This window comes from Rhinatrema bivittatum, chromosome 6, assembly GCF_901001135.1.
Source record: "Rhinatrema bivittatum chromosome 6, aRhiBiv1.1, whole genome shotgun sequence".
In the NCBI taxonomy this organism is placed as follows: Eukaryota; Metazoa; Chordata; class Amphibia; order Gymnophiona; family Rhinatrematidae; genus Rhinatrema; species Rhinatrema bivittatum.
Genome location: NC_042620.1, coordinates 100,520,093 through 100,534,690, shown reverse-complemented (window position 1 = coordinate 100,534,690; position 14,598 = coordinate 100,520,093). Strand labels below are relative to the sequence as shown.

At 43.9% G+C, this 14,598-nt stretch overlaps 1 protein-coding gene across 13 annotated transcripts in view; it reads left to right on the top strand.

The window, feature by feature from the left end:
• GALNT3 (polypeptide N-acetylgalactosaminyltransferase 3) overlaps positions 1 to 14,598 on the top strand; it is a 296,872-nt gene that overhangs the window by 84,068 nt on the left and 198,206 nt on the right. For 4 of the 13 annotated variants that reach the window (XM_029605647.1, XM_029605644.1, XM_029605650.1 and 1 more), the window contains one exon: positions 6,466 to 6,536. The exons of the other annotated variants lie outside the window; for them this stretch is intronic. The gene's annotated coding sequence lies outside the window, so the exon portion shown is untranslated. The remainder of the gene's footprint in view (positions 1 to 6,465; positions 6,537 to 14,598) is intronic. 13 annotated transcript variants of the gene reach the window in all.

Below are 14,598 nucleotides of genomic sequence, written 5' to 3'. Positions count from 1 at the left end.
CATTTTGAAGTTCAATATAAGCAGAATTGCAGTATTCGAGCAATGAGAGAATAAATGCCTGAAAAACGGATCAAAATTCAACCAGACCCAAAATGGTTTAAGGCCACGTAGAATATGAAGCTTGAGAGAACCTACTTTAATTGCAGACTTTAATATGCTATTGGAGTGACAGGTCCTTATCAACAATGACTCTAAGATTCCTTGCAGAGGGTGCTGCCATTAATGTAGTGTTGTCGAAATGTCTACCATATATGGACACATACGTAGTAACTAGCTGTAAAACCAGAAAGAAAGTTGAGTTTTGATTTTACCTGAGAGTGGTATGACTGTTTAGAGGCTTTATTATTAGCAGCACAGATGGAGAACTAGAGGGACTGGGTTGATAAAGGAGATAAAAGGTGTTGCTGTCTCTGACCAGTCAAAGGAAAAGGGGTCTACCTCTACTGTTTGTATATGAGTCCACTTTACAGTCATATGACTCACATTATTGAACCCACAAAATAAATTTGAGGACCTTTCCTCCTTAAAAGGGGGCAAAAACCTTATCATGTAATGTACCCTAGTAGTAGGGTTACAGAAAAGAGAGAGAAAACACAATGCATGCAGTATTTAAAGATCCATAAGCAAAAAAAAAATCTAATTGAGATGGAAAACTCTGTCAACAGTGGCACTACCGCAAAAAGAAATAGTGAAGTGAATAACAAATCTCAACAAATATCGCACAAGGAGTCCAGGAAATGCAATAACCGTAAAGAGAGTACCTGGAAGGCTATGACCACAAATGCTCATAGTTTGGGAAATAAAATCCCAGATCTGCAGGCCCTAATGGCTGAGGCAGAATTGGACATTGTTGCTATCACAGAAACATGGTTCACAGAATCTCATGAATGGGATACAACAATACCAGGCTACAACTTGTTAAGGAAGGACAGAGAGGATAGAAAAGGGGGAGGTGTGGCTCTTTATGTCAGAAACAACATCCAAGCAACTGAGCTACAAGGAAGTTGGGGTATTGAAGAAGCTCTATGGGTCGACCTAAAAAACGATGACGGAGCATCCATTTATATTGGAGTGGTTTACAGGCCTCCAAACCAAAAGGAAGAGCTGGACAGAGATCTGGTTAAAGACATCCATAAGATAGGTAAGAAGGGAGAAGTGGTGATCGTGGGTGACTTTAATATGCCAGATGTAGACTGGAAAATCCCATCTGCAGAAACTAAAAATAGTAGAGCGATAGTGGATGCCATGCAAGTATCTTTGTTCAAACAAATGGTGTTGGAACCCACGAGAGAAGGAGCTATACTCGACTTAGTGCTCACTAATGCAGATAATGTCTCAGATGTCCAGGTGGGCGCCCACCTCAGCAGCAGCGATCATCAAACGGTATGGTTTAATATCACTAAAATAATAGGGAAAAGAACCACAAAGACCCGAGTTTTACAGTTCAAAAACACAGACTTTGAGGAAATGGGGAACTACCTGGAGGAAGAACTTAAAGGATGGGAGAACGAGAGAGATGTGGATCAGCAGTGGACCAATCTAAAAGGAGCAATCACCAAGGCAACTGCTCTATATGTTAGAAATGTAAAGAAAAGCAAAAGAAAACTGAAACCTATCTGGTTCTCAATGGAGGTGGCTGACAAAATTAAAGCTAAAAGAACAGCATTCAAGAAATATAAAGGATCCCAAAGGGAGGAGCACAAAGAAGAATATTTGTATCAACTGAGGGAGACAAAGAAATTAATCAAGTTGGCAAAGAGTCAAGCGGAAGAGAGGATTGCCAAGGAGATAAAAAATGGTGACAAAACATTTTTCAGATACATCAGCGAAAAGAGAAAGGTCCAAAGTGGTATAGTGAAATTGAAAGGTGGTAATGATCAATGTGTAGAGAGAGACGAAGAAATGGCAGAAATATTAAACGAATACTTCAGCTCTGTGTTCACTAAAGAAGACCCTGGAGAAGGACCATCTCTAAACAACAAGAAACTGGAGGGAGGGGGAATAGATGAAAATCCTTTTACAGTAGAAAATGTGTGGGAAGAACTAAAGAACCTGAAAGTGGACAAAGCCATGGGGCCTGATGGGATTCATCCAAGGATATTGAGGGAGCTCAGAGATGTTCTGGCGGGTCCGCTGTGTGACCTGTTCAATAGATCCCTAGAAACGGGAGTGGTGCCGAGTGATTGGAGAAGAGCGGTGGTGGTCCCGCTTCACAAGAGTGGGAACAGGGAAGAGGCAGGCAACTACAGACCGGTTAGCCTCACTTCGGTGGTGGGAAAAGTAATGGAGTCACTGCTGAAAGAGAGAATAGTGAACTATCTACAGTCTGGAGAATTGATGGACCAGAGGCAGCATGGATTCACCAGGGGAAGATCCTGTCAGACAAATTTGATTGACTTTTTTGACTGGGTAACCAAGGAATTGGATCAAGGAAGAGCACTAGATGTCATCTACTTGGATTTCAGCAAAGCTTTTGATACGGTTCCGCACAGGAGACTGGTGAATAAAACGAGAAGCTTGGGAGTGAGTGCCGAGGTGGTGACCTGGATTGCAAATTGGTTGACGGACAGAAAACAATGTGTGATGGTAAATGGAGCCTTCTCTGAAGAGAGAGCGGTTTTAAGTGGTGTGCCGCAAGGATCGGTGTTGGGACCGGTCCTGTTCAATATCTTTGTGAGCGACATTGCGGACGGGATAGAAGGTAAGGTTTGTCTTTTTGCGGATGACACTAAGATCTGCAACAGAGTGGACACGCCGGAAGGAGTGGAGAGAATGAGACGGGATCTAAGGAAACTGGAAGAGTGGTCGAAGATATGGCAGCTGAGATTCAATGCCAAGAAGTGCAAAATCATGCATATGGGGAGTGGAAATCCGAATGAACTGTACTCGATGGGGGGGGAAAGGCTGATGTGCACGGAGCAGGAGAGGGACCTTGGGGTGATAGTGTCTAATGATGTGAAGACAGCAAAACAATGCGACAAGGCGATAGCAAAAGCCAGAAGAATGCTGGGCTGCATAGAGAGAGGAATATCAAGTAAGAAAAGGGAAGTGATTATTCCCTTGTACAGGTCCTTGGTGAGGCCTCACCTGGAGTACTGTGTTCAGTTCTGGAGACCATATCTACAAAAAGACAAAGACAAGATGGAAGCGGTACAGAGAAGGGCAACCAGGAAGGTGGAGGATCTTCATAGGATGACGTACGAGGAGAGATTGAAGAATCTAAATATGTACACCCTGGAGGAGAGGAGGAGCAGAGGTGATATGATACAGACTTTCAGATACTTGAAAGGTTTTAATGATCCAAAAACAACGACAAACCTCTTCCGTAGGAAAATAATCAGCAGAACCAGGGGTCATGATTTGAGGCTCCAGGGAGGAAGATTCAGAACCAATGTCAGGAAGTATTTCTTCACGGAGAGGGTGGTGGATGCCTGGAATGCCCTTCCGGAGGAAGTGGTGAAGACCAGAACTGTGAAAGACTTCAAAGGGGCGTGGGATAAACACTGCAGATCCATAAAGTCAAGAGGCCGCCAATGAAGAGTGGGTGACTCGCCAGAATGATGGCTATTGACACAATACCCTTATTAAATAAACATACACATGCTTACTGTGACTCCTACATCGCTCTAAGCTTCAACAGCAAGAGGTAATGGAAAAAAGGATTTGCACTCACAAAGAGGGGAGTAGCTGGCTTGTTACGGCGGTTACTACCCCAAACCAAATATGCCTGATACTTCACTTTCAATGCATATACAGCATAGCTCTCTGCTTCAATGACAGGGGAGAAGAATAACTGATACTTCACACATCCAGCAGAGCTCTCTGCTACAACGGCAAGGGAGAAGAAAAAGGGTTCGCACTCAAAACGCGGGGAGTAGCTGGCTTGTTACGGCGGTTACTACCCCAAACCAAATGTGCCTGATACTTCACTTTCCATGCATATCCAGCATGGTTCTCTGCTGCATCGGCATGGGAGAAAGACTGATACATCACGCATTTCCAGCATAGCTCTCTGCTTCAACGGCAGGGGAAAAAAAAATTAACAAACAAACAAACAACGGCAGGGGGAAAAATAAAACAAAAACAAAAAACTGATGCTTCACGCATATCCTGCATAGCTTCAACAACAGGGGTGAAGAAAAAAAGGATTCGCAATCACAAAGCGAGGAGTAGCTGGCTTGTTACGGCGGTTACTACCCCAAACCAAATGTGCCTGATACTTCACTTTCAATGCATATCCAGCATGGCTCTCTGCTTCTACAGCAGGGGAGAAGTAAAAAAAAAACCAACAAGAGCTGTACAACATAGTCTAGGTAAAACAAATAAGCATGGGTGTAGCTTGCTTATCGCGGCAGTTACTGCCCCTACTACCCCTAACTAATCAAGCTAGATATTTCACTTGCATGCAGCTCCATCACTGCTCTCTACATTAATGGTGGGGGTGGAAGGGGAATAGAACAAGGAGCTAAGAGTAACAGATAAGAATGAGAGAAAAAATGTGTGAGGCTTGCTGGGCAGACTGGATGGGCCATTCGGTCTTCTTCTGCCGTCATTTCTATGTTTCTATGTTTCTATGTTTCTATACAATTGGTGCCCACACATGGGGTCTGGAGACATTTTGGAAGTGGGTAGAGTGATTGGAAACAGTCTTGAGTTGTTTATCGAGTTTTATCATATGTGTGTGAATTTTTACACCTTGGAAACTGGAGGATGATGGTAGCAAGATGGCTGCCAGGATATTTAATGTAGGAGCCTTTTTGTGCCAGAAAGGGAAGAAGACAACTTCCGAGTCTGTGTGAACCTGAAGCCCACCAAGAGGAAGTGGAGAAGGAGCTTCCTTGCTAGTGTGCTTGACATCAGCAAGGTGCAGTCACATGTGGGTGTTGGTGACCAATCCCATTAACAAGTCAAGTGCAGGAGGAACAAATCACCATAAAAGGAGGGAGCACTTTGTCCTCATGGAATCTAGCACTGGGGAATGTGCAGTGAGCGCAGGGTGCCCACTGTGAGCAGAGAAGCTATCGAGTGGTGGTTTCTGAAAACCAACCCTTTTTGAAGAGTTGCATCTGCATTGGCAGAGGAATTTGAGAAGTGCAGGTTTCCCGATTCTGAGTCAGCAAGGGCAGCAGAAAGAGTGTGAGCTCCAGAGTTGCCAGTTGCCTGATCATCTTGTTGAATGGAGTTAAAGGCTGGTGCTTGGAGTTGAAGAAGGCTAAAGTACATGGGCTGCAGTATGTGCAGCCCACTTCCTGACCTGGAGTTTGCGTGCAGTGAACTACATATTCAAGAGAAGGAGTGGCAGGAGTCAGCAAAGGTACAGAGGTATGTTAACTGGCAGTAGCAGGAGATGAGCTAGCAAACAAGGCCATAAAGAGGCCCCTGCCCTATTAAGAGATGTGGCGCTAGTGGCAGAAGTAAGTATCAGGGAGGTGAGGCCTACATCAGCAGTTGATTACCCTTAGTGATGCGACCGGGGTTGTGGTATTGGTCAAGAAGGGGGCCGTGATGAGACTTCAGGCTGATGCATGGCCTGCCATAGTTGTCATTGAGTCAACTAGGGGAGTAGCAAGTGGTTTGTAAAGGCACATAGCTGCAGCGAGAGGGCAGGAAGATGTGGGAGCATTGGCAATGATGGTGGGAGAACCAGTTGAGACTAGGCTGTCATCACCAGGTGTGCAAGTGTGGTACTTGTGAGTAATGTGACCGACGTGATGGATAATCATGGAGCCTACACACAGGAGGAGTGGGTCAAGGTGAGAGGGAAGTTGAAGAGGAATTTTGAAGAAGCACCATCTTCTAAAAAAAAACCCCAAAAAAACCAAAACCAAAAAACCTTATGGATACATCTCTCCAGTGATTTTGCCATAGGTCTATCCAACCTGCTGGTCCAGAAGAAGCGCAAACTCCATTAGAGATGCTGTCTGGGTTAGTATCTATGGTAAGTATGCTGGGAGAGTTTTGCCGTTCTGAAGGAGCCTCAGAGCAGTCAGTGTTTACCTATTATTTTTGTTTGATTTTTTTAATATGGCAAATGTGAAGAAATCATTGGGAGGTCAGCCTGAGGAGGACTCTGTTAGTGCATATGAGCACAGTGACAGAAAGAATGACCAGGATATTGAGGATGTCTTTTTACAAAGAATCCCTTTCTTCTAACGTTTAGGATGAAATGCCATGATCTTGCCTAGACAGTGGCGTGGCAGTAAACCACTGACAAAAATTAGTAAAGTTGAGCAGGCTGTGAGAAAACGGGTGAGGAATATCTTGAAGGAGCAGTAACCTTTTATGTCCCCACTTGATTAATGGAAATAGCCAAATTAGTCTTTCTTGTTCTATTATGTTGAAATGAGATCATTGAGATGTGGTTCAGGAATCAATTGTGTGTTAAGCCTGAAGAGTTCTTGTATTGTACTCCTCTGATTTAGGATATTTGCTTTTTTTGCATCCAGTTTTCAAATTCTCTTTCAGATGATTACTAGTGGCAGTGAAGACCTCCATAGCAAGGATTGATATCTGTCAAATAGGAAGGTGCTTGGATGGTAAATATCTTCCACTTATATGAGGGCATTTTAAATCTTTAAGATCATAGAGACAGATAACAGATCATGATGTCGAGCTTTACTATACTGAAATTTCTTTTTAGAAATCAATCTAATTCAATCTACAGTTTTGCATTTGATTTTAACAAAACAGTAAACTGTTTCTTTAGTGTTATACTACCATCCACCTCATTGGGGTTTTACTTTATTGAGGATCAAAAATCAATAGAAAACAGTTCTGTTTGTGTTTCATAATGTCTTCATAATTCCTCAGTGATGATATTTTCTGTGCTGTAGTAGATTCATGTTGTCCATGATAATATAGATTATTGTGATGCTGTATTATAGACTACTACTAGCATTTCTTGGACTTCAACATGGAATTTCCCCAAAGTAACATTGGGGACTAGCAATATGACTAGCAATATGTTTTCCCTACTGTTTATGGTTTTTGTGTATAATATAAAGAATTTGATACTGTATTATGCTATGCCTTAAATCCCAAGTGGAATATCATGTTGTCCTATAAGGGAAAGTTATCTTTTACAAGAAAACCTCACAGAATACAATATAATTTTATATAGCTTTTTTCATACAAGTGTGTCCCAAAACATTTCATAATTGCATATATCTATCTATCTATCTATCTATCTATCTATCTATCTATCTATCTATCTATCTATCTATATATATACTCAGATACATTAAATTATTTTAGTGGGGAAAATCTTCTATCCTGATTGGTAAGCACTAAATTATATCCTGTTATAAAGTCATAAGTTTAGTTTAGTTTTGTCATGCAGGGCAGTGAATACTTCCCACAATAAGCCGTTGTGTTGCTTCTCGTCCTATTTCTTTTCTCTGATGCTTTTTTCTACTCACTGCTGTCCCATTGTAGTCCCATCCCTTCACCAGGGGTCACCTTCCCAGCCCTAGGGAGCAAAGGACCACTCAACCAGGGTGGGGGAAAAGTTCTGGTATTGCATAGAATGGGGTTAGGATGCTCTTGAAAAGTTACTGAGAGGCAGTTACCACAAGAAAAAGTCTACTTTTAATGGTTGTGCTCCAAGCAAGAAAGAAGTTTACTTGGAGAAAAAATAGTGAAGTTTATCCCAGGACAAGCAGGATGCTAGTCCTCACATATGGGTGACGTCACTGACTGAGCCCTATTGCGGGAAAGCTTTCTGTCAAAGTTTCTAGAAACTTTTGACTGGCACTGTGAGTCCACTGAGCATGCCCAGCATGCTATGATATTCTCTGCCACAGGGGTCTCGCTCTAGTCTTCGTTTTTCCGTGCTGCTGTAGGCATCGCGGAGACAGGAGCCCTGTGAGATTTTACTCACTTCTGACTGAAAAGTCAATTACTCTCAAGTACATTTTTTCCCATCGGGATCTCACTCTGTTCTCACCGGCCGGTGAGCAAATCATACTGTTTTTACGGCTGTAAAAACAGATAATTTTTCTCTCAAAATTCTCCGTTTTCATCGACTGCTGTCGATACTGTCATGGCATCGGGTTTTAAAAAATGCCCGATTTGTAATCGAACCATGTCAGTCACAGACCCACACCTAGACGGGCGGATTTTAAAAGCCCTGCTCACGTAAATCCGCCCGGATTTATGCGAGCAGGGCCCTCATGTGCCGGCGTGCCTATTTTGCATAGGCTGCCGGCGCGCGCAGAGCCCCGGGATGCACGTAAGTCCCGGGGTTTTTTGAAGGGGGCGTGTTGGGGGCGGGGCCGAACGATGCGGTGTTTTGGGGGCAGGACCGGGGGCGTGGTCCAGGCCTCCGGACCAGCCCCCGGGTCGGATGATGGCGCGCCAGCAGTCCGCTTCTCGCAGGCGTAAATCTAGGGACAAAGGTAAAGGGGGGGGGGTTTTAGATAGGGCCGGGGGGGGGGTAGGGAGGGGAAGGTGAGGGGAGGGCGAAAGAAAGTTCCCTCCGAGGCCGCTCCGATTTCGGAGCGGCCTCGGAGGGAACGGAGGCAGGCTGCGTGGCTCGGCGGCGCAGGCTGCCCAAAATCGGCAGCCTTGCGCGCCAATCCAGGATTTTATAAGATACGCGCGGCTATGCGCGTATCTTATAAAATCCTGCGTACTTTTGTTTGTGCCTGCTGCGCGAACAAAAGTACGCGATCGCGCTTTTTAAAAAAATCTACCCCAGAGTGTGAAGTCTGCTTAGGAGAAAAACATGACATTTCTTCCTGTCAGCAATGTCAGGAAATGACTCCGAAGGGAAGGAAACTGAGGCAAGAGAAAATGACTCATCTTTTTCACTTACAACTCATTCCTTCACCTTCCACATCGACAAAATCATCTCCAGCAGGTGTTACATAAAAAGTACTGCTCAAAAAAACGTCGAATGGAAGGATCGGAGGATCAGGCATCTCCGACACCATCAACAGCATCGATAAGGTCTGTAACAGAAGTGCGGCCTAAGCATAAGCATTGGCATCGTCATACCCCGTCACCATCGTTGCCCCTTCCCAAGGAGTACAGAGTGCGAAACGGCATAAAAATAAAGATACACCTCTGCCGCCTGGGCCTACACCAGTACCACCGGTACAGTCATCGGGGGGAACTATCGTCTCCTCCTCCACAGACGCCAGCTGTTCCATCCATTCCACAGGACTTGTCTACACTGATTAAAGAGGCAGTCATACAAGCCCTAAAAGATCAACTTCCGGCGACCAAGCCGATGCCGGCGATCTCACCAATGCCAGAGACGTCCACTATACCGGTGACGTCACCGATGCCGGTAGATTTACCAATGACAAAGGCAGTATCAGTACCGGTGACAACACCGATGCCGGGATCTTTCCCGATGCCAGTGACGTCGATTCCACTGATGTCCTCGATTCCATTATCGAGCCCAGCATCGATGCCTTCTGTCTTCTCAGACACTAGACCAACATCGATGGTTACCTCGGTTCCCATACCGATGCCCATTTTCACCATGGCACCGACATAGACAAAGAAAGGTAAAACACCGATACCTACAAAGAAATCATCGAAGATACCATTCTCTTCGATGCAAAAACCTTCACCAATGGTGCCACCCCATCCTGAACCTAAAGAATCGGCAGAGTCAGCTCTTCACTCAATAATAATGAAAAAATATCAAGAATTATTGGATTCTTTACCATCAAATCCAACAGAGAATAATCCAGAGGATTCGTCTCCTGAAGAGCCTTTACCAGGACCTTCTGGCATTTCTCCCCCTCCAAGAGCAACATCAAAACCACAAGGCTATGATACTTGGAGTGATACTGCCTCAGACACTTCATCAGAAGCTTTTATGTCTGACCCATCACCACCACATCCCAGAAAACAATCTCCTCCAGAGGATTTCACTTTCACCTCTTTTTTTGTACAGGAGATGGCGGACTCTATCCCTTTCAACTTGGAGACAGAGCAAGACACCAGGCACCAAACCTTGGAGTATTACAGTTTGTGGATCCTCCAAAACAAATTGTTGCCATTCCCTTACATGATGTTCTCTTGCAATTACAGCATCGCCTATGGGAACATCCCTGTACTGTCCCAGCAGTAAATAAAAGAACAGATAGTACTTATCTGGTACAATCCACTCCTGGATACCAGAAATCATAACTTCCCCACCACTCAGTAGTGGTGGAATCAGCACAGAAAAGATCTAAAAGAACAAGAATTAATTCTTCAAACCCCCTTCCCCCCCCCGGAAAAGACCACAGATTCCTGGATTCCCTGGGTCATAAGGTATTTCAAGGGTCCATGTTAAGCTCTAGGATTTCGTCCTATCAGCTATACATGACCCAATACCAGCGGAATTTATGGAAGCAAATTCAAGAATTTGTACCTGCTCTCCCTGACCAATATCAGGAGGCTGCCCAGACCATTAACAACAAAGGTCTGGAAGCGGGGAAACACGAAGTCTGTGCAGCATATGACTGATTTGAAACAGCTTCCAGGGTAGCTGCCTCAGGTATCAGCGCTAGGAGATGGGCATGGCTTAAGGCCTCAGATCTTCGACAGGAAGTTCAAGAAAAACTGGTAGATCTTCCCTGCCTGGGAGACAACCTGTTTGGGTCTAAGGTCCAAGATGCAGTGACTCAGCTTAAAGAGCACACTGAGACACTAAGGCAACTATCCTCCCTTCCGCAGGATCCTCTTGCACACTCTGGATGACGACTTCCACATAAGAAAACTAGGAGACCTTTTTACCGTCAGCGACGGTATTACCCTCCGGCTTCTCGACCTAGGCCTTCTAGGCCTCAGCAACGGCCCCAGCCAAGACAACAGAGAACAACTAGGCCTCAACCTGCTCCCCAGACAGGACCTGCTACTGGATTTTGAAAATATCTCCAGAGAACTTGGCCTTTTCTCCAATCCTCACCCAGAACTACCAGTGGAAGGCCGTATATCCAAATTTTACAACAATTGGATTCCAATAACATCAGACCAATGGGTTCTGTCGATAATATCTCAAGGATACCAGCTACATTTCCTTTCAATTCCCACAGATTTTCCTCCGAGTCATTCTCATCTCAACAAAAATCACATACTTCAACTACAGATAGAATTATCCACCCTTCTGAAAGCCAGGGCTGTAGAACCAGTGCCATGAGAGTAACCCAATGGACATTAAGATCTCAATGGATCCAAGCCATTCAACTATTACATTCTCCAATTCAAGTAACCCACCAACTAGGAAAATGTGGGAGGCAGGTTCCGGAAGCCCTCCCACATTTCCTCCAACTAGGAAAATGTGGGAGGGAGGTTCTGGAAGCCAAATTTAGGCTCTTAGGTAGAAAGCTTAAATCCAGAACCTCCAGGGTAGCATTCTCTGAAATGCTCCCTGTTCCACGCGCAGGTCACCAGAGGCAGGCAGAGCTCCGGAGTCTCAATGCGTGGATGAGACGATGGTGCAAAGAAGAGGGATTCAGTTTTGTTAGGAACTGGGGAACCTTTTGGGGAAGGGGGAGTCTCTACCGAAGGGATGGGCTCCACCTTAACCAGGGTGGAACCAGACTGCTGGTGCTAACCTTTAAAAAGGAGATAGAGCAGCTTTTAAACGAGAACAAAGGGGAAAGCCGACAGTCGCTCAGCAGCGCATGGTTCGGAGAGAGGTATCTTTAAAGGATACTAATGATGCATTAGAATTAGGGCATCCCGACAGTGAGGTTCCAATAATTAGAAAAGCAGTCCAAGTGCCTGTAACTAAAAACTCACCTGAGCTAAAAAATTCTAACTTATCCCTATCAATTAAAAAGCAGAATGATAATACAAACAAAAAACAAACTTTGAAATGTTTGTATGCTAATGCCAGAAGTCTAAGAAGTAAGATGGGAGAATTAGAATGTATAGCAGTAAATGAGGACATAGACTTAATTGGCATCTCAGAGACATGGTGGAAAGAGGATAACCAATGGGACAGTGCTATACCGGGGTACAAATTATATCGCAGTGACAGAGAGGAGCACCCGGGAGGAGGTGTGGCGCTTTATGTCCAGGATGGCATAGAGTCCAACAGGATAAACATCCTGCATGAAACTAAATACAAAATTGAATCTTTATGGGTAGAAATCCCTTGTGTGTCGGGGAAGACTATAGTGATAGGGGTATACTACCGCCCACCTGGTCAAGATGGTGAGACGGACAGTGAAATGGTAAGAGAAATTAGGGAAGCTAACCAAATTGGTAGTGCAGTAATAATGGGAGACTTCAATTACCCCAATATTGACTGGGTAAATATATCATCGGGTCATGCTAGAGAGATAACGTTCCTGGATGGAATAAATGATAGCTTTATGGAGCAATTAGTTCAGGAACCGACGAGAGAGGCAGCAATTTTAGATCTAATTCTCAGTGGAGCACAGGACTTGGTGAGAGAGGTAACGGTGGTGGGGCCGCTTGGCAATAGTGATCATAATATGATCAAATTTGATTTAATGACTGGAAGAGGAATAGTGTGCAAATCCACAGCTCTCGTGCTAAACTTTCAAAAGGGAAACTTTGATAAAATGAGAAAAATTGTTAGAAAAAAACTGAAAGGAGCAGCTACAAAAGTAAAAAATGTCCAAGAGGCGTGGTCATTGTTAAAAAATACCATCCTTGAAGCACAGTCCAGATGTATTCCACACATTAAGAAAGGTGGAAAAAAGGCAAAACGATTACCGGCATGGTTAAAAGGGGAGGTGAAAGAAGCTATTCTAGCCAAAAGATCTTCATTCAAAAATTGGAAGAAGGATCCAACAGAAGTAAATAGGATAAAGCATAAACATTGGCAAGTTAAATGTAATACATTGATAAGACAGGCTAAGAGAGAATTTGAAAAGAAGTTGGCAGTAGAGGCAAAAACTCACAGTAAAAACTTTTTTAAATATATCCGAAGCAGAAAGCCTGTGAGGGAGTCAGTTGGACCGTTAGATGATCGAGGGGTTAAAGGGGCACTTAGAGAAGATAAGGCCATCGCGGAAAGATTAAATGATTTCTTTGCTTCGGTGTTTACTGAAGAGGATGTTGGGGAGGTACCCGTAATGGAGAAGGTTTTCATGGGTAAAGATTCAGATGGACTGAATCAAATCACGGTGAACCTAGAAGATGTGGTAGACCTGATTGACAAACTGAAGAGTAGTAAATCACCTGGACCAGATGGTATACACCCCAGAGTTCTGAAGGAACTAAAAAATGAAATTTCAGACCTATTAGTAAAAATTTGTAACTTATCATTAAAATCATCCATTGTACCTGAAGACTGGAGGATAGCTAATATAACCCCAATATTTAAAAAGGGCTCCACGGGTGATCCGGGAAACTACAGACCGGTTAGCCTCACTTCAGTGCCAGGAAAAATAGTGGAAAGTGTTCTAAACATCAAAATCATAGAACATATAGAAAGACATGGTTTAATGGAACAAAGTCAGCATGGCTTTACCCAAGGCAAGTCTTGGCTCACAAATCTGCTTCACTTTTTTGAAGGCGTTAATAAACATGTGGATAAAGGTGAACCGGTAGATATAGTATACTTGGATTTTCAGAAGGCGTTTGACAAAGTTCCTCATGAGAGGCTTCTAGGAAAAGTAAAAAGTCATGGGATAGGTGGCGATGTCCTTTCGTGGATTGCAAACTGGCTAAAAGACAGGAAACAGAGAGTAGGATTAAATGGGCAATTTTCTCAGTGGAAGGGAGTGGACAGTGGAGTGCCTCAGGGATCTGTATTGGGACCCTTACAGTTCAATATATTTATAAATGATCTGGAAAGAAATACGACGAGTGAGATAATCAAATTTGCAGATGACACAAAATTGTTCAGAGTAGTTAAATCACAAGCAGATTGTGATAAATTGCAGGAAGACCTTGTGAGACTGGAAAATTGGGCATCCAAATGGCAGATGAAATTTAATGTGGATAAGTGCAAGGTGATGCATATAGGGAAAAATAACCCATGCTATAATTACACGATGTTGGGTTCCATATTAGGTGCTACAACCCAAGAAAGAGATCTAGGTGTCATAGTGGATAACACATTGAAATCGTCGGTTCTCTGAAAATCATCAAATTTCCTAGCATGTAGACAGTTGGACTCAGGACCAGTAGGTTATGTTCTCCTGCCAGCAGATGGAGACAGAGCAAACTGATGTAACAGTATATATACTCTTGCAGTGACTTCAGCCTGCCAGTAATCTGTCTCCAGCAGATGGTGGATGTGTATCTCCCTATGGGGATTGCTGTGAATTTTGAAATGAAAATTTTATATTGAGAAATGAAAGCTCCGCTCTCCTGTGGTGATACCTAAAGGTCCCTCCCCAAGTTGAAAATTCCTGAGGTGATTGCCTTAGTCCCTCAGAGGTGTGCCTTGGTTGGGTAGCTGATTCCTGGCATGTACTTAGCTGCTTGTACAGCTGAAAGGCAGCAGATGCAAAAGGCTGAGTGCGGTGGTGACGGCAGATGCTCTCTCCCCTGGCAGCTGGAGACAGTCTCTAAAGTCAGCCGGTAAGCGCTGAGCTCCAGTAAGCTTTAAAAAAAAAAAATAAAATAAAAATGTTTACATACAGAGACAGGGAGTTTTTAGGCCTTCCTTCG